Source organism: Gymnoscopelus braueri (assembly GCF_963280865.1).
Source record: "Gymnoscopelus braueri genome assembly, chromosome: 16".
In the NCBI taxonomy this organism is placed as follows: Eukaryota; Metazoa; Chordata; class Actinopteri; order Myctophiformes; family Myctophidae; genus Gymnoscopelus; species Gymnoscopelus braueri.
The window spans coordinates 18,816,295-18,840,160 of NC_137616.1; the positions used below are offsets into that span (position 1 = coordinate 18,816,295).

At 41.1% G+C, this 23,866-nt stretch overlaps 1 protein-coding gene across 1 annotated transcript in view; it reads left to right on the forward strand.

Annotated features, from left to right (window-relative positions):
* Positions 1 to 3,870: 3,870 nt before the first annotated feature.
* The window catches only part of LOC308102856 (nuclear receptor coactivator 1-like), a gene marked incomplete at its 3' end in the record, with an annotated part of 53,132 nt that continues 33,136 nt past the window's right edge, over positions 3,871 to 23,866 (forward strand). Inside the window, exons 1-2 of the mRNA XM_080452710.1 lie at positions 3,871 to 4,126; positions 19,192 to 19,373. The remainder of the gene's footprint in view (positions 4,127 to 19,191; positions 19,374 to 23,866) is intronic.

Sequence of the window (23,866 nt, forward strand, 5' to 3'; positions counted from 1 at the left end):
CTCTGCAAGCAGTAGAGGCTGGATAGTATTGAAGAACACTGGAGAACTAAAAAAAGATGATTCTGATTGTACTGCCCAGGGCGTCGAGGTGGGTGAAGGCCCTATAAGTATGAGATACAAGGCAAAATGGTTAAATGTTGGTAAAAAGAAAGAAACTTTGAACACTGTGAATCGGACAGTGGTGCGAAGAAGAATGGTTGAAAAAAGCAATTTGTGTTTCATTTATTGTTCAACACTGGTTAGTGTGCTTAAAGGAGGAGTTCACCCAAAAAATGACTTATTTTCTATCAATTGCACACCCTATGAAACCTTGAATCCATGGATTCTTTTTAGTTTTTGTCGCATTCCTAAGCTAATAATTTGATTCCCGTCTCCTACCGGCTAATGTATCCGGTAGGAGACACAAAGTAGATTATTTGTGTCTCCTACCGGAAATACACACGGTCATCAAATTATTGTCTTAGGAATGCCACAAAAACAAAAATAAATCCATGAAATCAAGGCTTCATGGGGTGTGTAATTGATAGAAAATAAGTAATTTTTTGGGTGAACTCCTCCTTTAACTCAGATTGGATGTGAACACAACATGACATATTTACCAACACAAAGTATTTGAAGCAGTAAACCAAATCTCAAATCAAGAATAGGCGTTGACAATTAGGAATTTGCTGGTCTGGAGCTATTTGAAAAAGAACAAGTTTGTTTAAATCAACACCACTGATTATGTACATTCTGTACATAGTGTGCACATTCATAGGACCAGCAACGCCTCTTCTCTGGTTAACAAGACACAGTTGTGCCTGCACTTCAAAATGCAATGGAGATCATACACATCATTGCAATATGATACAAGAACTGCCTGGCCTCAGGTTGAAAGGCATTGCCTTTATCGTCATTGCACATTATCGTACAACAAAATGTGCTGTGCAGATCCTAAAACGTCTCCTCCAACATTCCAAACATACACTCACACACACTCACCTGCCCACAAAGATAAACAATAAAAAACAAACATTTTAAAAATATTGTACATTGTACCAAACGCTATTACACCTTAAAACATTACAATTTAGCTATTAAGCAACTTACTTACTTACCTTAACTTAATCACATACATAGAATGCAAAGAGACAGTGTGGTGCGTCAGGAAACTAAGATTACAGGTAAACCAAGAACCTAGCATCAGTCTAAAAACAATATACTAAAATATATAATAAAATATCAAATAATAATCTGTACATTGAAACTATAGGATACCAGGTAAACAATAAACCTAGAATTAGTTTAAATAACGTGCTGAATTACATTCTTAACATTGTACTCAAGAAAAACAAGCCTTCTCACGTTTAAAAATTACATTGATTACTGTATCCATTTACTGTTTGTTTTGTTGTGCTGTGTATTGTTTTTGTTTTTGTTTTGTCAAAAAAATCAGACCTCTTTGTTTTCATTTTTATTGTCATGATGCCCCTGTTGTCTGAAAAAAAATAATAAAGAGATTTGTAAAAAAAAAAAAAAAAGAAGAAAAACAAGCCTAAGCATCAATCAAGGCAGAAGGTGGCAGGAAAGGGTACAGGAACACACATCGCACGTTATTATACCAAAATTATACCAAATGCTATTGCTCCTTAGAAAAAACATTATTGTAGATAATATGCAGATATTTACAAGGTTATTGCACATTCCGTCATGATGACGGGTGATTTGCATCCTTCAGAATACTTCTGGTTCTGTGGAGACAGCGTGATCTGAAGGTCTCTTCCAGTGAGGGCAGGGAGATTAGCAGTAGAGCTGAGAGGTCTGCTGCTGAATATTTAACATACCATACTGTAATACAGTATGTCAGTACACTCTCTATAGAGCAGTGATAACAGGACATACCATGCTGTAATACAGTATCTTAATACACTTTCTATAGAGCAGTGGTAACAGGACAAACAATGCTGTAATAAGTAAGTAAGTAAGTAAGTAGGTCGGAGAGGCTTATTGTCGGTATCAGCCAGAGCGTGTGAGTCTATCCCCGTTTCACAGTATGCTAGATCCATGGGAGATGGATTGCTGAGGTGGAGCGCAACACCTACCATCAGCTCCCAGTACTACTTGCCACACCCAAGCCGTGCTACTCATTCGCTGAGTTGGCGGTGCCGGGAGCCCATGACCTTGTGGTCAAGAGGCGAGTGCTCTACCGACTGAGCTACCCGGACACTAAGTATGTGAATACACTCTCTATAGAGCAGTGGTAACAGGACGTAGCTTCCTGATTCTAATTCTGTCAGTAGTGTCCTTAAAAAGTAGAGCCACTGTTGAGGCTTTTTGACCAGAGCAGTGGAGTAGATTGTCCATGTGAGGCCCTCTGTGACCACATGATGCTGGGAAACCCTCTCCACCTCTTCTCCTTTGATGTTTAGAGGAGGTGTGTGTGTGTGTGTGGGGGGGGGGTATGTTTCAATGATGGATTTTCTGAACACCATCGTGCCAATTTGCTGACTGTGTCTGTAAGCTGTCTCATGCCCTTTTGTGATAATTCCCACCACTTGTGTCATCTACTCATCTTCAAGTTGAATCATTGTGTTTGGGGAGTGAGTGGGTGCAATCATCACAATATATAAAGGGAATAGGAGAGGGGGCTCAGCACTCAGCCTTGTGGTGCACCAATGTTGAGGGTCAGGCTTGGGGAGAGGTGGGGACTAGGACTGACTGTGGGTGGCTGGATAGGAGTGCTTGATCCAACCAAATGCACACAGTGACTACTGACACCACCAGGTCAAGACTTTTGGCGATCAACCTGCTTTGCTGGAAACAATAGTGTTAAATGCAGTTAATGGGTCCAATTAATCACACAGGTCTCAATGCTGCTCTTACAGCAGTGGTTATCAAACTGGGGTCAGGGGAGGCAGGGGCCCTCAGGGATCCTTGAGGAGTTCCTCGCCGCTCCCGTTTGTATGCGAGGCGAAAAACTTCTGGGAACTCAGATTACTTGAGGAGTTACGGGACTGTAACTCCGAGAGTGTACAAATGGAACCAAATGGACCCGTTCCATTTGTTCACTCTCAGAGTTAGGATTTTAATAGTATAGATTGGGGGTCCCAGTGATAGAAATTTTAATAAAATGGGGGTTCCGTGGCCTTAATGTATATCAAATTTGGGGTCCTTGAAATTAAAAAGTTTGAGAACCACTGTCTTAAGTTACAGGACATACATCATATAGTCAGTCACAGCATCACCAGGGAACCAACTGACCACAAACATGGGCCGTTTGTTCAAACTGCTCCCTTTGCTTTTTGGCAAAGCATTCACTCCAGATCCTTTCAGGTTAAAGATAAAATGTGTCTATGTATGGAATAGTATGGATTTGTGGCTAATATACCTACTCCTATTATTGTCGCCGTGAACGCGCAACGTAGCTATAGAGTACCCGCGCACTGACTCGGGCATGGGCACGGGACGGGGGCGTGCACTGCACAGTCAACCCTGTTTGTTTGTGTAGTGAGAGAAGAGGTTGGAAATGGCGGAGAGGAGAGACTCAAAGCGACAATTAATAGAAGACTGAAATGCTGCTACGCTGTCAGTGACAAAGAGACGCCACCTCGAAGCGATACTCGGATTTACTTTGTTTTTTTCTGCCACTGCCGACCGGAACGTTGTCGGAGACGCTGGAAGGGCATTTTTTGGAAGATAAGGGCTTTTTGAATTAGCGAAGCTCGCTAGCTGGGCTGGCTAACCTCGTTAGCTAACCAAGCAGCGCTTAGCTAGCATCAGGTCGAGCGTGATTTCTTTTTTTTTTCAACTCACGCAGGCTTGTTTGTCAACATAAGCTGACGTTAGCTCGCTAGCCTAGCCTGCACGCACGTTTGTTTTGGCACAATACTCTCAAGTTGGCCTAACAACACGACCACCACCACAACAACAACAACAACGCCGTGCTAAAAATATCAATGTTGTCTTATAGTGGATAAAATAAAAGCGAGCATTTTATTCTGGTTAGCGAAGTTTAGCCACGGGAGCTACCTGCCTTGTTTACGCCTGATCAGGGCACCGTACGTGGGAACTATAATCGACAACAGCATACATCGAGATCTTGTGGGAGAGAAGAGATATTTACAAGTTGAGCGGCTGAGGAAAGCAGGTAAGTCTCTATGCATTGGTGGAAACAGTACTCAAATGTTTTACTTAAGTAAAAGTATCAATACTGCAGTGTAGAAATACTCTGTTACACGTTAAAAGTCCGGTAATCAAAATCTACTTGAGGAAATGTACAAAGGTATTGGCATCAAAATATAATTAAAGTACGAAAAGTAAAAGTACTCATTGTGCCACAAGTTATCAAAATGTATAAAAATCTTTTGAAAATAGTATTATTTTATTATTATTATTATTATTTTCAAATGGCCGAAATGGGCTGAAGTGGTTAATGTATGTTTTTTTGATAATAATCTAAATCTGCAAAGTAACTAGTAACAAAGCTGTCAAATAATGTAAAAACTACGCCACCTGAGCTAACGTTACCAGCAGGTTGTCATCCAGACCAAAGCTGAATGAACTGCAATTCAACTTGAGAAGGACATCAAGCTTTATTATCAGACACCACGTGCTTTGCTTAATGTTGTTTTCTTTGTATTGTAAGCACAACGCCAACGGGTTTGGGAAACGTTACCGTGTTGTTCTCTGTTCAGCTGTTACTATGCAGCAGACCAGATGTGGTGACGGGCCACTTAAGGGTTTAAATCCATCTTGTGATTGATTTTGATTGTGTGTGTGTGTGTGTGTGTGTGTGTGTGTGTGTGTGGGCGTTGCCTAGAGATGCCTGCAGTGTAAAACTGTCATTTGATCATCGGCAGAAACACATTCTGTGATTGTCATTCTATGACAGCAAGCCATTCACAGCAACAACAACATACCAGCATGCCAACGTATTATTGCACAAGTGATGTCACTGGCGATGTTAATTTGACAACTTAATGTTAAATAGTTATACCGTGCTGTATGATGATACCGGGCGGTTTCAGTGGTTTCGGAGTTGTGTGTTTATGTGCGGTGACATTGGAGCTGGGCCTCTTTAGGTTTAGATGCAGCTGAGATAAGGGCCCACACACACTACAGACTTGACTGCAAGCCTTGGTTATTCAGGTCAAAGTTTTGGACTCTCTTCCACCACGCCATGTTTACTTCCTGCTCAGAAGGATTACATCAGTTATGAAATCTTGGTGCATATCACAAGAATTTAGGCATTTACACCCCCCCCTCACTAAAATAAAAATCCAGTATCTCCTGTGTTCAGAAATGTTTACATAATATGAATTTATTAAAAAAGTGTACAATACATGTTCAGAAATTGTTCTGAATATTCGACTTACTATCTTATTATTCCAACAGATCAGGGGATTTGTTTCCAGAAAAAACAATGTCTCTCTCTTAATAATCCCTTAACAAGCAGCCAAATCTGCTCATATTTGAGCAGAAATGGCTGAAATACAGTGGGTTATGCTGAAACAACTATTTGTTTTGCTCTTCTATCTAGATTGCTATCAATCAAGGTTGACATCCACAGCGCATTGCTTATCCCGCTACAATAATTACAATACCGATAATGCATGGTTAATAACAATACTGAACATCATTATTTGATCATGTTTGTGATCTCTCTATAGATCTCTGTCTTCAGCTAAATAAATAAATGCACATAGTTAAGTTCTAAGGAAAATAGGCACCAGATGGATGTATTAATTTTGACTAGTTTACGGTCAAATGGTTTACTCTGATAGGTAGGCTATGTGTCAGGGAGACTGACATCTACCAAGGAGCACCTTATTTTCTGAAAGGGACAGGTAATTTTGGAAATGTGTTGTCAGCCCCATACATTTCACCAAAGCATCTCAAACTCTGTGCTTCAGTAAACTTAAAGCTGTGACTGGGGCAGGTAATACTACTATGAAACAACAGTTTACTCCTAACAATTCATTGTTCCTAGAATGTGTCATTAGTGTGTCATTGAATTATTACAATATTTTCTTTAATTTCTATCTATTTGTAACATTCGTTACTTTGGATTCTGAAGTATTGTTTATTTATCTGTTAGTGCCAGTAGCGCCCCCTCTACTTTTTATTGGACTATTCATACATTGCTTCACGTTTGTAGGTGGTCAGCAATTGACTGTAAATTCAATCTTTTATCATGCAAATCAGTATGAGTGTGTTGTGTATCAAAAAGCTTGGACAATATGACGTTATTTTTAGTTAATTTAAAAGTGTGTCCATTCACCATTTTGGCACTCCGGTCAACAGTCAAGGAGCATTGTGAATCCCACAAGGACCAAAAACACTGTAGGTATTTAATGACGACACAGTGCCATTGGGACTACTGCCATCAGATCAAGTGAAGTACTGACTTACAATGGCTGTTTGATTTGATTGTAGAGGTAGGCTATTATACTTGACATTTGATCAGAACTGGAGAAAAGGGAAGACAACCAGAATAGGTGGTCCATTTCTTTTTCTTTTTTAGATATTTTTTGGGGCTTTTCTGCCTTTTATTTTACAGTGAAGTGGAGATAGACAGGAAACAAGGACAGAGGGATGGGGAGAGACATACAGCAAAGATCGTCGGAATCGGGACTCAAACCCGCGATACGCTGTCAGGCTACTTTTCAACCTAGGTGCCTCGACCGCCACGCTACAGTCCGGGCTAGGTGGTCCATTTCTGTGTTGAGAAACAGACACTGGAAAACCCTTAAAGATACATATGCATTTTAAAATAAAAATGTCCAACACCTGGAAAAGTAATGGAAACGATGCATATCCAGTATCCACAATGTTTTGGATTGTATTGTCATAAATATTTACAGAAGCTTTTATCTTCAACTGGGAAGTCAAGGAAGGAAATCACAAGTGACAGCTGTAGTAAGCCAACACAAGAGCAGTTACTATAAAGTCTTCTATTGTGCAACAATAAACCATACCATTGAGCATGGATGCTGATATATACTAGTGATGTAACTTTGAGCTACATGTCACACAAATATCATTACAGCTGATAGTATTGCAATCCTGTCCAATATTGCAATCCCCAAGTTTCCCAGTAAAAAAAGAATTGTGCATGCAGCCAAAATGGTTGCACTTTAGAGCCCAGGGGGAAAGGGGGAAGCCCCCCTCCTCCTCCTCCCAGCTAAGCTCCTCTGTGTGTGTGTGTGTGTGTGGAATGAACAGCCATTTTAGCACTCAGCACTGCTGCAGCCTTTCCTGCCTCTGTCACGTAGAACATTCTTCCACCGGAGCTTGCGTTAGGTATGCACGCTGTTTGTTTTCACCCCCCCCCACCTGCAACCAGCCCATGAGTTTTTTTTTACCAGCTGCTTCTAATTGTCACCCCACATCCTAACTTTGTTTACCTCACTGGCTTGAAGTGAAATGATGGATTTTAAGCCTAATAGTTTTTGCTGTTTTTCCTGTCCATGCTAAAATGCAGATTTTGTGTCTGATTCTTCACCAACCAGCAATAGTAGGGTCCCTTGTTGTTGTGTCCAGATCAATAATACTGAATACTGTGGGGGTGGGGTAGGTAGGTTAGATAACATGAAGTAAAACCAGTGTGTGGTGTTTGTTTTGATGGAGCATATGGAGTTGTTTTCAATGTTATGCAACAGGACATGCGGGAGCCCCACTTTTCTGCAAAGTTGAGCGGGTCCACTTTTGCCCCCACCCCACCACCATGCATACTAGCTCAAGCAATACAACACTGCCTCGTGCTGTAGTTTTGTCCCCTTCACTCTCCCGCTCTGACTCAGTATGAGGCACGCTTTCTCTCTTTCACACACGCACGTGCACCCCCCCCCACACACACACACACACACACACTCGCTCTCTATGCTCTGTCTCTTCCGCCGCCCTAAGTGTGCAGAGGACAGGGAAGTTGAGAGCCTGTGCGAGGAGAAAGAGCAGGGGTGCTCGCTCTACCTCAGCTCAGCTGTGGCTTCCTTGCCGTCAGAGGGATGACCTACATTCTCTTCTTTCTTGGAAAAAAGAAAAGAGGGAGGAAAAGGGCTCATGCAGCAGACTGTGAGAATCGGTGGGGACCGGACACATGGGCAGAAAGGAGGGAAGCGGAAGGAGGAATGGAGAGAGAGAGAGAGAGAAGGGTAGCAGGTGAAGGAGGCATGTGGGAAGATGAGAGAAGAAGCCACTGATGAAAACGAGGATGGAGTGCAGTACTTATGACCTAGGCTGTGAGCCAAGAGAAAAATCCCATTGTTTCAGGGGCAGGAGTCCGTAAGGAGGATGACAAGTGCGGAAACAGTAGCAGCTAGCTAACAGTTAACTCTGTATGTGTTTTCTTGTCTCTGAGTGTTTGTTTTCATTGTCTGAGAGATCAAGCCAGAAGGTTTTTTGTCAGAGAGAAAACCCTCCACACTATAACTGTGATTAGATCAGATCTGTGTTAGAGAGAAATGTGATGATGAAGAATACAAATGAAACTTTCTTTTGTACAGAGTCCTCCATTGACTGGACTTGTGCTTGCACCCCTGGGATGCGTTGTTGTACTTCTTCGCTACAACAACGTCGTACTTGTTGTACGCTTCCCAAGATCCACCCCCTCCTTGCGGTGTTCAGAGCTGATGTGTGTGCTTATAAAGGGTAAATGGTGCATTTATATAGCGCTTTTATCCAAAGCGCTTACAACATGCATTACATTCACCCTTTCATACACATTCACTCACCGATGGCGAAGGCGACTCATCAAGAGCAGTTAGGGGTTCAGTGTCTTGCTTAAGGACACTTACAACAGTAAAACAGGGGGAGCCCAGGATCGACCCGGGAACCTTCCATTTCAAAGCAGTCGCTCTACCTCCTGAGCCACTGCCGCCCCACTTATATTTTGACTTCCACAATAAAAACGGCAGCACTAACTAGGCTCCGTTGCACGGCCTTTTTTTAAAAAGATTTATTTGGGGCTTTTCTGCCTTTATTTGGATAGTACAAGTGACAGGAAACAGTGAGAGCGATTGGGAGAGACCCGCTGCAAAGGCTGTTGGGCTCGGGAATCGAACCCGCGACTCTTGTCAGGGGTTCATTAGAGCCTATATGTACTATGCACCTTAACCACTAGGCCATCGGATCGGCACCCGGTGTTGCTTTCTTACTTTACTTGGCACTGTGTTAATAAAAAGGCATTTTAATAGCATAAGATGCTCCAGTGCATCCTTTCTGTTTGCTGCTGCAGCCCTTGCTGCTGCATGCCGTGGTGTAACCCTCCCTGTCTTCTTGTTAGGTGTTATCAGCTTGTTATGTAGCTCACAGATATTGTAATCTACTGATGTTGCAATGCTACGCATTATTAGCTTGTACATCCATTATTTTAGGAAAGCAACATGGAGCTGCCGTTTCTATTGTGGAAGTAAAAATATGAGCCCACACTTCAGTTCTGTACACCACGTGAGGTGGGCTTGAGAAGCGCAAGTACAAGTGAAAAGGCAGGGTCGCCCCTATACGAATGTCTGCAGTCAAATGACAGCAGAACAGTCTGTGAGGAACAAAAGGTGTCTCTACATCATGTCTTACATCAAAAGCAATACATTGATCAGTAACACAGGGGGAGCCCAGGCTGCCGCCCACTCTGCAGTTCTCATCCTTCTTGACCTGCAGCATTTGATAGAGCCAACAACCATCAGCTTGTCCTGGACACCCTTTCTCACCTTGGCATCACTCGGAAGGCACTCAAGTTGTTCTCCTACCTGACTGGAAGCCATTGTTGGACCTACTTAGTCCTTACACCACAAATGCAGTTAATACTCTGTGGCACTCTAAAGTACCAACTAGATCAAGGTGTCAAGGCTACCTGTCGCTGGCTCTACTGGAGGTGCTTGCTCGGTACTAATGTTGCTAGCACTGGCTGATGTGTTAACTGTAAACTCTTTCAGATGGATGGCGTGCCCACTCATCTAACAACCATCCATGGTGTTGAAAGATGAAGTCTAGGTGTGCTACGCTGAACCCTAAAATAATTGTCCTCCATGTTGAAAATGTGCATACTTATGCGCATGTATATGTGTGTATACTTGAGCGTATGTATGAATGTGAGGTTTATTAAAGGGTCGCGTGGTTTGAGAGTAGAGTTTCTATAAATAAGATTATAACAAACAGCTCAAAATGTACATTTGTCAAGCTCAGCTTATTAATTGAATTTTCCTTTTTCCATAACCTTTTCAGGCCTGTTGTAAAGGAAGCCAGTGATCCACATTTTTTAAGGGATGGTGTCAGGGCATTCCACACTTTGGTGGCAGTGCAGTAAAAAGAGAATTTATGTTTGTAATAGGTGGTACCAGATTGTTGTTGTCGCTCCTTCTAGTATTGTGGCTGTGGGTCTCACTTTGGTGAGGTAGTTAGTCAGGTATGAGGGCATTGAGGGCAGAGCCCCCTTTGATGCTTTGATGCCCATGCTTTTCTGCTCTGATTCCAAACTGTGTGGAAACTGGAAAGAAGCAACAAGCTTTAGATCCGCTGATGAACCAGCTTTCCACGGGTGTTGAGTTGTGTTTCATAGGAGAAGCTACTTGAGGATGATTACAGCATAATTAAGTCCCAAAGGCTTAAACGTGTTGAAGTGTATGCCATCCAAAGGATGTAGTTACAGCCTCTGTGACTGAGTGCATCCGGGGTCATGTGTGAGATTGTGCACAGCCGTAAAATGTAAAGTATTTGGATTAGCACTGTGTATGAAAAGAGGCACTTCATGATGTTCACACGCCAGTTGAACGATGGAACAGGAGTCACGTTTTAAGACTTGTCTTGAATATCATCAAGGTGCATGAATAACAATGCTTGTGGATGACACAATGATACTCACGATAATGATATTCACGTTAAGCCATGCATGTTAAACCAAACCATGAACCAAACCATTAACACAACCAGAAAAGGGAGTCACTGAAAAGGGAATTTTGTTAATTCATAATGCCATTGGAAATCATAATTATTTTCTTTCAACAAAATGACAGTCTTGCAGTACTACCAAAGCGGTTCGGTTGTCAAGAAATCACCACAACAAGTGAAAAACAACTTTAAAACAACTTTGTCAGGGTGTCGGTACCATGATATTAGGATATTAAGTTGTACATTTTGTTGTTTGCAACAAACAGGTGTTTGCAATACTTTGACACAGTGGTGATGCATTCTAACCGTGCTCTCTGTACCTCACAAGACATGCAAAAGAGTTACAGTCCTGGAATTGAGTAACTTATTGAGTAACCACTTGGCTATCAGTAGAAGGAAGCAAGGCAACGTTTCTGAGCTGAACCACATCAAACGCATGCCAGCCAGACGTCAATGACAAATTAGATTTATCCTATGAACCGTCTTTGAGTGAATTATTTGATGTTCATTATACATTACATTACATTACATTACATTACAGTCATTTAGCAGACGCTTTTATCCAAAGCGACTTACAATAAGTGTATTCAACATAGGTAGGGAACGAAAACTACTAATCACCAGAAGTCTTTAGTGCATTTTCTGCAAAAACAAGCAACCAAGAGTATACCTAGCGCTAAGGTAAAAGTGCAATATATCAGCCACCTATTTCCTTAAACAGATGAGACAAAAATAGCTAAATCAAATGAGCATGAGCTAAAACAAATAAGTGTATCGACTAAACAAGATCCAATAAACAATACAGCAATAGAAAACAAGTGTTCGTACAACTAGTTAACAACAAGTAGGTCAGGCAGAGAGGAAGGGTAGTGTTTCCTGAAGAGGTGGGTTTTCAGCCTGCGGCGAAATATGGGCAGTGACTCTGCTGTCCTAACATCAGTGGGAAGTTCATTCCACCACTGTGGGGCCAGAACAGAAAAGAGTCGTGACCTTGTGGATCGGCCAGAAGGACCGTAGGTGCATAGCTGTGTTTTTAGTCAGAAACCTAAGATGGAGTGAGCAGCACTGCCAAAGGTATAACATCAAAATGATTGATTTAATAACAATGCCCCCTCTTTCAAACAACGGCTCCCTTTTAAAAGTGTGCCTGTGTTTTGTGCAATATCACAGCATCATGTTGTGGTTAATATCACAATTCACACAATTGCATAATACTATGCATAATAACTACTCACTCTATGGAGTGCAGAGCAATATTTTGGTGAATGAAGATGCGAGGTGTCGATCCATGGAAAGGTGGTGGCAAGGTTTGTAAATAATCTCCACTTGACCTTGTAGATCGGCAATTTGTCAAACTGGGAACATCACAAATGCAGTTTGTGTATGTCTGTTCTCCATTTCTTTCTGCTGTTTACCCTCTTCAAATAGCGCAGCATGTTTGCACCTAAGTTCTCCCCAGGAGGATGATCAGTACTGCTTGTGGTAACGTCTATTAAGCATTTTGTAAACCTATTTTTCACTACCGTGAGTTTGCACACCGTTTGCACAGTAACCGTATTATGTGCAGTCGCCTAAAGAAACAGCAATTCTGCGTTATTCTGCATGTCAAGTAATATTCTGCAGCGTGCCTACAAATAATCAGTGGAAGTCTGGGGGGTCTAATTAATCAGAAATACAGGTCACTTAGGTTGCCCGTTGTCACACAACAGATCGCTAATAACACCAAAGAAGGCCTAGGCGGTGCTTGACAGCCAATACATCTGAAGTGAAAAACTGGTTCGGTAGCAGCAAGCCATAGTGAATTCAGTGAACCAGTTGCAGCACAAAGGGCCCCGCAAGCCTACACTTTTCCTACTAATTCTCCCCTTTGGTGTAATTGAATTTTTACGGCAACACCACAGATCAGGTTCTCGCTCACGCAAAGTGATTCCCGGGCACCTAGAGGATGAATGTCTTGGTCCGGTCATCTATATCCAGGCCTATGGGCTATATACAAACACAGACGCACATTCACACACCCATTAAGAGCAAAGTGAATGGCCCTCTTGGAGCATACAGATACACTTCCTTTACTGCATATACCCCCTCCCCCTTCAGTGTGGCCTCCTTTTCAGGGTTATTGCATTCAATGCATGGCTATTTTCAGCTTCTAGCCTGTTCCACCACCAGGTAAACACAGAATCGTCTTGTAGATCAACGATATTATGTGTGATCATCCGCTCTGCATTAACAAACAAGAACAACATGACGTTTCACCCCTTGGTGGTTGTGTTCAAAGTTCAGCAAGGAAACTTCCCCTGTAGGGAATTCTAATTATAAAGCTATTAAAATGTACACTGCATGAAATAGAAACGTGGTCCCATTAAGAAATCATTCTTGTATACAGTATGTACTATGTAGGGTGCTAAAAGTGGACACCCACTATGGTCAATGGATCGTTACTGCATTCATCTCCTGGATTTCATTTTGCATTATTAAATTGGCACCCTCAAAACTGCAATTCTGGTCTGTATCAGTGCATTTAAAATTTCAAAGTTTCTCCAGCCTTGACGATGACACACATTTTTATCTTTAAAACGGAATGTGCTTGCCTCTGTCATTCAGAGGTATCCCAGTTGATCATCTGGAATTTAAATACAATCCACCCATAGATGCACCCAGGACACATTGTAATCAACAGGGCTCGATAATAACCTTTTTACTTGGAAGAACCAAAATGCCTCATGTACTGTATAGTTTTAGTTCACTTTGATATCCCATTTGTTTAATATACGGTAATTGGAATCTCTAACTTATAAAATACTTTCAATGTACACAACAGTATATATAGTAACCTAAATATTATTGCCATAAATGTATGTTCACAACACAATGTAGGCAATGGTAGAATAAAGGGTGCATTTCTGTGCAAACAATGTAGAATAAACAGTGTGCCTCTGAAGAAATGTTAAGATAAGAGGAGATAAGAAGAGAGGATGAACTGAGAATAAATGTCATGCTGTAACCAGTAATGTTGAGCAGGCTGGTGGGTGTATACAAAATATACACACTTTTAGTGGCCGTTGCATCAATCATAATATACATTTTTCAATAGGCAACATATCGATTCTCAATATTTGTCTTTAGGGCAGGGGTTTTCAACTGGTCGACCATGAACATAATGCATGTGATCCCTGACCATGCATTCAGTTATGTAGGAATGTAAAAAAATAATAATTCAATTTTGGAGAAACTTAGAAGAACTTGTGTGATATGAGGACCATGGAGTTAGCAAAGACATTTCTTATAGTGCTGCACGATTCTTGCTCAAATGTGAATCACGATTTTCCTCCATAAGAATTGAGATCACGATTCTCACACGATTCTCACACAATTCTCTTGTAAATATAAAAATATTAAGCAAAAAATAATAATTTTTTAATCGAGATCGCATAGGTGTCTGAATCGAGATCACAATCTTTTTTCGATTAATCGTGCAGCACTAATATCTTATGCACGAAACCCACAGGACGCGCAAGCATAAGTGCACGGACGCAGTTTTTCTTCCCCACCATTTTTATGAATGCAGCTGTTCTCACTGGCCACGCACAGGCACTTCGCTCACGCACGTGACGATTCTTTTTCCACTCTGGGCAGGAAAAAAAGCTCGTCCGCACGCGTATTTTCATAGAAATACATAGACGTTTGGCTAGGTTTGGCAAGAACAGTCGCACGCAAACCTGCACGCCCAATAAAGCGCATGTGCACCGTTTTTCTGGGTGGGTTCAGTGCATTAGTCCATATCCCCACCCGACACAACAGTGGTCCCCATGTTGATTCTTAATAAGGATGGTGGTCCCAGGGTCGCAATCTGTTAAGAAACGCTGGTTTAGGGCCCTTGCCTTGATAACATTGTTGCTATTATCGGTGGTAACGCAGACCAGCCGCTTCTCATAACGAAAGGGACAGAAAGGGACATGATTCCCTTTCTGTCTAACCCTATCTAACCCAATAGAAAGTGACATCTTTTGTACGCATGGTTTTCTAATAGTAAAACAAATTATGAAGGTATTTGTTGTTTACTATTGTGTATGTATGTATGTATGTATGTATGTATGTATGTATGTATGTATGTATGTATGTATGTATGTATGTATGTATGTACCGTATAGGGGTGGGTATTTAGGCCTTTTTTGGTATGACATCAATAAATAAAGTTGCAGTCCATGTGCTAACTTAGAATATCGCATTCTGTGAGGTTGTTTTCTTCTCTTCCAATGTTTTTTTCTTTATTTGGTATGGTAGAAATATTGTATGAGGAACAATTATCAATTACATTTAAGTGATTTATTCCATTAATATTCTGTTAATATATTTATTTTCATACGACTTCATTTTGGTTAGTTTCAGTTGTTAAGTCCTAAACGGTTTGTGACACACATCCTGGTTAACTGTCCCATCTCTAGACGTATGTATGTGTATATTGTATGTTCTTCCATACTATTATATATTTTTTTATGTCTTTTGGATTTGTTCCCCTTTTAATTTGTTCTCTTCTTCTCTCTTCTGTTTTCTTTTCATTATTGTTCTACTCTCCTTTAATGTTGCTGTCTCACTAGAGAGACAATGTGAAATATTGTAATGTACAGTGAATTGTGACACACTGGTGTGTATAGATGTATTGTCTCTCCTGATGAGAATAATAATAAAAACAAAAGAAGTGCATTTGGCCACATTAATGAAATGTACTTGTACTTGGGGGTGGGCGATATGTCAAAAATCACATAACACGATTTACTTCAGCCAGAATCACGATCCACGGTCTAAACGATTCATTAATGTAGATTTTTAAGATTATTATTATTTTATTACGATTATTTATAAGATATGAGGCCACGACCCCCCAAAATAATCATATTTGAACTGGGGACCCCTCACCCTGACAAGCTATTTTCACAATGTTGGCCTCTTTCTTGCATGTTTGACAATTTGGCCAAATTGGAATTAAAAGGTCTTAAAAGTCATTAAATTGTAACTTTAGAAACTAGCAAACTTTACAAATAAACTTTGTTTGCACCGTGTTGGTTTTGGAATAGCCAAACCAGCTCCAACCAAAGACCGATGTCGAATTATTTAGGGACTAAATCCTCCTGCTCCGTGTAGCTCTCTCCCTGTCTGTCCATTCATTGCTACTGCATGCGCTGCGCTACCAGTGACAAACAACAGCAGCCAGCCAGCTAAAAGGGGGAGGGACCTCTGGATGCGTGCATGAGCAAAAAGAACAGATCTACAAGCTGACAATGTGTCGCAACACGTTCTTAGCTTGTAGATCTGTTCTTTTTGACGAACGGCACCGTCGTGCAATGGAGTATAAGTTAAGGTATAGAACTGCAACTCATAGACTGTGCACTCGCTGTATCTCGATCTATACGATCTCTCTGAAAAGGCAGATCGTGGCGTTCACCGTTTTTATCGTCTAATCGCCCACCCCTACTTGTACTTAACTGACCAATACAGTCCACATAGAACCACAGTGATCGGAATCCGGAGTAATGTTTTCCTAATTATACTTTCTTGTTTGTGGCCTCTTTATATAAGGTGACTTATTTCATTTAGAAAAGTAAGTGAAAGTGATGAGCACATGGAAATGAGCCAGTGCATGAGCACATGATTTACATGTCGATACCGGAGATGCATTTTAATACCACAAATAAATCTTAATTCAGTGAAATCATATCACATCACCACCATGTCAACAGCAGCTGTAATACTTATGAAGATCGTCTGATTGCATCAGCATTCATCTTATCACAAATCTGCCCTACGCAAACCTTTATAAATATAGTTATTAAAATATATTGGGTCCCCAGAGTTAAACAGGAAAAACTTTTACCACTTTGAGGCCTCATGACATACCTGTCATTTCAAGTATCCAACTAGAAAGGTATGCTCAGCAGAGCAGAAATCTCGGCTAATAGCTATGTACGCACTACGCAGTTACATTTCTACCTACAGCCTGTGTATCACAGTATGTGATTACCAGTTGTACATCGTCTCTACTCTTCCTCCCTCTCTCACTCTCTCATCCACATTCATGGTCGACCTCTCACCATCATTCTCTCAGATTTCTGTAATTCAGATGTATCTGTAATCTACAAAGTCTGAATGTTAATGCCTTGTGTCAATTATGTTTGCCTCACCAGTCAATCAAAGGTTGCAATATGTAATGTAGTCCTAAGTGTTGGGTGTTTGTTGCCTCACAGTCCTTCACAAGAGGAAGTAACATCTGTAATGTCATTGACATTATGCCTACACAAGTTGGTAAATACGCATAAAACTGAACAGTAATAGTGTGTAAGGACGAGATGTACACAGCTATATCTGTCAGACCGTGCCTCACGTAGCCAGACAATCAGAGATCTCTGCCTACATCTTGGGAAATCTAAATTCATTGAATGGGCTTGGAGTTGGACACTAGCATTTTCCAATACTGTACACAGTATTTTCACCAGTGTTGAATTTGAAGTTGGGCATCGCTACCTGCCAATCGTCTAAGGGTGTCACGATTTGCCTAATCCACGATTACATTTTTAAAACGTCCTTTTTTACATCACTAACGGCTATATCATTTTTCATTGTAAGGCTATAAAGAATTTATTCTTAGTAAAACAAACCTGAGTTACAGTTGTACTTTATTCTGTCTACAATATGCCAAATCTCTTCGCAAAAGCCAATCTAAAAGGTCACAACACGTGGCAAGCTTGTAGATCAGCTATTTTTGGTGAACATTCCCTCCAGAATCGGTATGCTGGGCTTCAAGTGGTTTGAAAATGTGTAGCTTATGTTGTTAACATTCTTTGAACAGAAGATTCAGCCAATTAAAATGTATATAATACAAAGTTGCCTCTGGCCTTCACGTTCTCATACATTGCAGACACACTTATGATCTTCTTGGCCCTTTGTATTGCGGTTCTAGAACTCTGATTAAATGTTTAAATCCAGTGTTCTCCACCACTGAAAAGGCGCAGTCATGTCACTTGAGTCAAGCATTGAGATTGGCCAGCCTGGCAGGATGCTTATCCCATAGCTGGGAGGGAAAGCTCTGCAATTAGAACAATGAAAATGACATACAGTAGTTGTCTTTTCATTCGCGCGCACACACACCCCCACACACACACACAGACACACGGGCGAACGCATGATCTCCTGAAAGACATTAAAAGGGTATTTTATGTACAGGTATTAGCAATGCTTTACGACTCCCATGTACCTTTTCAGTAGCACGTAGCCTCACTTACCCTCATTACGGAGCTGATCTCAATTAGCGCTACTTTGGGTCATTGTTGTCATTCATCTTTTCAGGTGTTTTCAGGCATCCCTGTTCATTTCAGTATATGAATAGGGTGCTGTTGGAGTCTGACTGGCAGGGAGCACTTTCAGACCAAATGTCTTGAATGTTGACCTCTCACTCTGTCAAAGAGCTGTGGTGCTTTTATGTGGCACAACGAGAAGTGGGTTTCCAAAGATTTTTGCTGGAACTGGTTGACGTAGGGGGAGCTGAATGAGATTAGTAGTTACTCACCCTTTCATCTTATCTTTGGTAATGACTTTAAGAATGTTTGGTTGCATAAATAAGAGTTCAGTTGTGGTAGGTAGAAGTTTGCCAGCTACCAACGGTTACGTCAGTGTTGGCACCCTATTTCACACATTGTCACTTCATTTCCAGTTAGAATAGAAAGAAACCCATTTTAGTCTTTTCTGTGTTTGCTTCAATTGTGGCTTAATGAATGTTCGAGTGAACCTGAGTCACAATTCCAGAAATTCAGCACTGCCGATACCTAGAAACATTTCTGTCATGGATTTGTCCCAAAGATACGCAAGAACAAAGGAATTAACTTTAATAGCTCAAGCATGCACAATGATCATTTTGTGTTGTACTAAAAGTGAGAAATGTCAAAAAGGAAAATCAACTGAATTAAAACAAGGCAGCACAAGATAGAATAAGAAAACAATACAACAAAATCTAAAAAGAGTGCTATGTACAAAGTTGTATTGTGATGTAATAAAGTTAAATTTCATCTGTGTCACCAGAAAGTCGACACTGAAGACAAATCAGCAGTATCACCCATTTGCATGAGATGAAGACTTGTTCATTAAATCAAAAGTGGTGCATGGCATATGGGACCACATTGGCTGGGTCATGTCTTATCACAAAATGACTTAAACGTAAACACTGTGACCCGAACCAGTAGAGAGAGAGACGGAGATGTTTGGCTTATAACCAGAGAAGGTGGAGAAGAAAACTCTTTAACGGATCACTGCCCTAATGTTCTCTTTCTCTCCCTCTAGTGCGACTGGCCTGCTGCCCTTTCAGCACCAGGGATGGTGCTGCATAACGGGGAAGCCGTGACACCGTAACGCCACCCCCTCAGCCTCACCTCCTCCTCTCCGTCCATCGTCCCACTGTGCCTAGGAGTTGGCCACAACAGCCCCCCGCATGACTCACCACCTGGACCCCTAGATCCATTTAGGTACAGTATCTGAAAACAAAAAGCTTGTTTGTGCTTAATCCTGAGCATGTCCCCATTTTAACACATTGACTGCCAAGATATTAAACATAGTTTTCTATCCCCGTGCCGGCGTATAATTACCTCAATCCGATGATATTTGAAACGCCGTGGAACCGACATTGTGTAAAAAAAACACACGGAAAAGGTTTCCTGTGAGTAGACGGAAGGATCTGTGTATCCATGGGAACAACAAGTTTCCAACCGCGATCCGCCATTTTGGAGCTTTGGTCCGCTGAAAACGGGTGGTTTTCAATGGAAAAAAAAGAAACTGAGTTACAGCCGTTTTTCTGAAAATCCCATCATTGGGGCGGATGGAAGTGACGTTTTTTGGAATGACGTCACATCCACATTGTTCTTCTCTGAGAGACGATCGATCATTCCAAAGCTGTGTTAGGTCGCCCCTTGTGGAATTTTCCCCCAAAAATGTAAAAACGAGTTAACTCGATCTAGGCAATCAAGCGATGGATTCTAAAAACGAGTTGACTCGATCTAGGCAATCAATGTGTTAAGACACAGGTGAATAGACCAATTATTTGTTTACCAACATTGAGACTGGATGCACAGGTGATTGTTTCATGCAATCAATTCTCAACCTGTTGTTCCGGGGTGCGCTGGTTTCAGCACACCCCAACCCCCTCTTGTGTGTTGGCTAGTGAGGCGCGTCCTAGCGAGACCTGACAGAATGGGTTTCATTGCGCGCATACTGGTTGCACGCATACTGTTTTTTATCAGTGTGACGTCATCTGTTAAGGGGTCTATGTGGAGGTACACAACGTAGTCCCCTTGTCTGTGGCTTCCTGTCCCGATGCCGTCCGAATTTATGTAATTGTCTTGTCCGTCTCGCCCTCGTATACACGGTGAAACAATTAGCAATTTTGGCATTTAGCAGACACTCTTATGCCGAGTGCTGTTTGGCGGCTTTCATTTTTCAAACCGTCACCAATATCAAGTTCCTCCAAAGGCTTTACTGCAAATTCAGACTGCATTTCTAGGACCCTAGTTGACATCTTGAGTCTTAATTCCTTTAACAAAATGCAGGCTATAGCACTAAATTACTGAACAGCATTAATATGTTGTCTAACAAATAAGTACAGTATCTGGTACAGGTCCTGTTTCACTTGTGAATATGGGTCCAGCAATGAGCTCGTTAACGGACCTGACTGTCCTTCCAAAACTCCACTATTGATTTCGGAGAAAATTTTAGATCCATTGGATGCAGATAATGTCAATGTTATTTTTTTGTTTTCTTAATCCAGACATGTTGTTTTTAACAACTTAATGTATAATAACAGGATGAACCATGTTGTACTTTCTCATCTGATCATATCTCTGATCCAAGTCTAAAATGCATATTTTAGACTTGGATCTGCAATGGAAACAAAACTGTCCTTTGAAATACAACTGATGTGTGAATATGCATCATAGACAGCCCGTTTAATGCATTATAAACTGTACATCATGTCTCGGTAATGCTAATGTGGCTAATGTTGTCGCTTAGTGCTTGGCACTTCCAGAGTGAAGCTAAACTTTCTGTGTACCGTAAGAACATCATAAGGGGGTAACACAACTTTAAGATCGTTTCCTCTAGTTTCAAAGGAACACAATGATGTTTGCATTTTAAATGTTTTGAAACAGACAAGAAAAAATGGGGAAACGGTTTTACCATAATATTGCCCAACCCTAATCCAGAGCAATAAGTACGAAAACAAATAAAGAGTAGTAAAAATTGTCACAATTGCTGACTTGCACCTAACTGATCTGAGCAATTTTTTGGGTTGTTTTGCAAAGTAAGTAATGTGATTAATTAAAAAATATGAGAGCACAGATGAATGATAGCCTGGTATCCAGCCTGCTTCGCTACGTTCGGCGGACTTTTTTTTCTCTCTTCGCTTCTCAGTCTGGAAAGCCTCCTATCTCCAAGGGAGGCGGGACATGCCAAAAGCTTCGAAACCTACCGTGGCTTCTGATTGGTCTGTGGTGCGGGGCGGGACAAAAAAAACCCGTGTGATCGTTGTGATTCGTCATTCGTTTGAACAACATCCAATCAGCAACGACGTTGCCCAACGTAACATATGTAGTTCCAGTGTAGTTCTGCAAAACGAGTCAATAGGGTGCTCTCCAGACTGAGAAGCGAAGAGAGAAAAAAAAGTCAGCCGAACGTAGCGAAGCAGGCTGGATACCAGGCTAGATGAATGATGCCAGATTGGCATAACCCTGTAAACCTGTAGTGCAAGCTAGACGTCAGTTGCTCTATGCACTAATATGTTAGGTTTTTGAGGCTTTGTAAATAAACAACAAAACAATGTTAATCTAAATCGTACTGGCCAGAAATAGCCAGAAATAATTCGGGCACTCAATGAGTTAAAACAGAAAACAATGAAATTTCATCATGGTTGGAGGAAAGGTCATGGGGTCATCACCAAAAACTTTACAGTTCACCCTGCAATCTGTCTAATAGATTATAAGATATTTTGTGTTGGGGCTAGTGGAAAGGTCATGGAGTAACTCAAATGATTAGGGTTCATCCCCCTTGGAGGATGAATGCGCTTATGAGATATCTTGTGTGCAAGTGGAACATTTGGCCTAATTGTGCACTAAAGGACAGGCCATTAAGTCACCAAAATCAGTAGGGGCTATTCTCCAGAGAGCATGACGGTGCACAGATACTTTTTTCCAATCCAGCCGGAAGTTTTCAATATCTCTTGTTTGGGAGTAAAGTAGTGGATTAACATCCCTAAAACCCCACTCCTTTCGGTGGCAAAAAATATTTTGATATAATTATAAAGAATGAGAATCTCTACTTTCTAACAATAGAGAGAGATCAAATGTGTTGTCCATGATATGAACAATATTCATTCTCAGTCACCACAACTGATTTCAGTCATTTGGATTCCATAGAAGTCAGCATGTCTTCTATGGAATCACACCATGCACCGAAAATAGGCTATCTACAGACACGTTGCGCTGCGACGCGCTGTAAGCTTGTAGATAGCCTATTTTCGGTTATTTGTTATTTTAAGATTAAAGAGTATTTGAAGTGGTCAAGCTAGCCATAGAATGCATGTTCAATCATCCAGAATGATGATCTCAGATATTTCATATGCATCTGGCATTTTGTTTTAAAATACAAAATGTCTATCCTTTTTTGTCAGGGCTGATATGGCCGACTTTAGCATCAATCAATGCAATTTCTTCAACTGCTTGGAGGTATGGATATCAAAACATCATAATTCTACATATTGTGCTAATTCTTTATGGAACACAGTGATAGTGTGACAACTCACAGATTAGGAATAAATCAAACAATTTTTTTTCAGTTGTGAGATTTTATTTTGCTTTAATCCATGAATATTTAATTTGGCCAGATAACATAGAATGTGTGATACTGTATGATTCCCAGAAATATATTATAAGACTTGTTAACTGTGGATGGGGATCAGACTTGAAGTGTCTAAAGTGACTCGTGCCATGGTGCATGAAAGGTGGTAGTAGTAAACATGCTGAGCTCTCATTGTCTTGCTGTTGCCATGGGAATGTAGAATCAAGCCAGAGCCTGTAGTTACTGATATGATTTTGTCCAACACAAATGTAGTGAAACTGGCGCAGTTAATATTGCCTCAAAATCAGTTTAACCACTTTAACATCTACAGGCTCACAAGAGGAGCTCAGATCTGCTATTTTCAATATAATCTTGAAAGAATGTGGAAAGATTTTAATATTTGTTAAAGATTTTAACAACACAAATCTTGTATGGATACCTATTAATTTGGGGGTCCATAACATGAAAAAGTTTGTGAACCAATGTGATTACAGATGGTTCACTCTCCCAAACAAAGTCGCCTCAAGTAAGGCCTGTGTTTGTTTGACACAGGGAAAAGCCACTGAAATAATTAAAAATGGGACTTTGGTGTGTGAACCATTCATTGGCCAACTTGCTGCTAATTTTGTCCTACAAAGTGATATCATGGCTGCACCACTCTGTTGCTGTTTGGTCTCACTGGCTCCTCTGTGATGAATGCAGCTGCTTAACCCAGCAGACACTCCCATGTGTCCTTGTTGCATCTTTGCATACATTTTACAATTGCAACAATGTCCAGCTGAAGTTTGAGAATTGAGTTTGTGGCTTGTGCTATTGCAGTTTGTTGTAGTTCCTTCCTTCTAAATGAGTTTTGCTGTCCTTGTACATTGGTGATGGAAGTAACCCATTTTGGCCTCGGAGATGAGTGAAGACCATCCTTCCTGTCCTATCTTATATATATTTGACATTACATCACGCAATGCTTTTGCTCCTTAACACAACGGGTGCCAGCGTTTTATTAAAACGGATTACTTTGAGTGCCAGAGATCTCACCGTTTGTAACGCTGTGCTGTTTATAGCTGTGGACTCCACGGCGAGCACCCACACGCAAACAATGGATGCGTGCACGACGATCGATGGTCCTGGCTAACGCCTG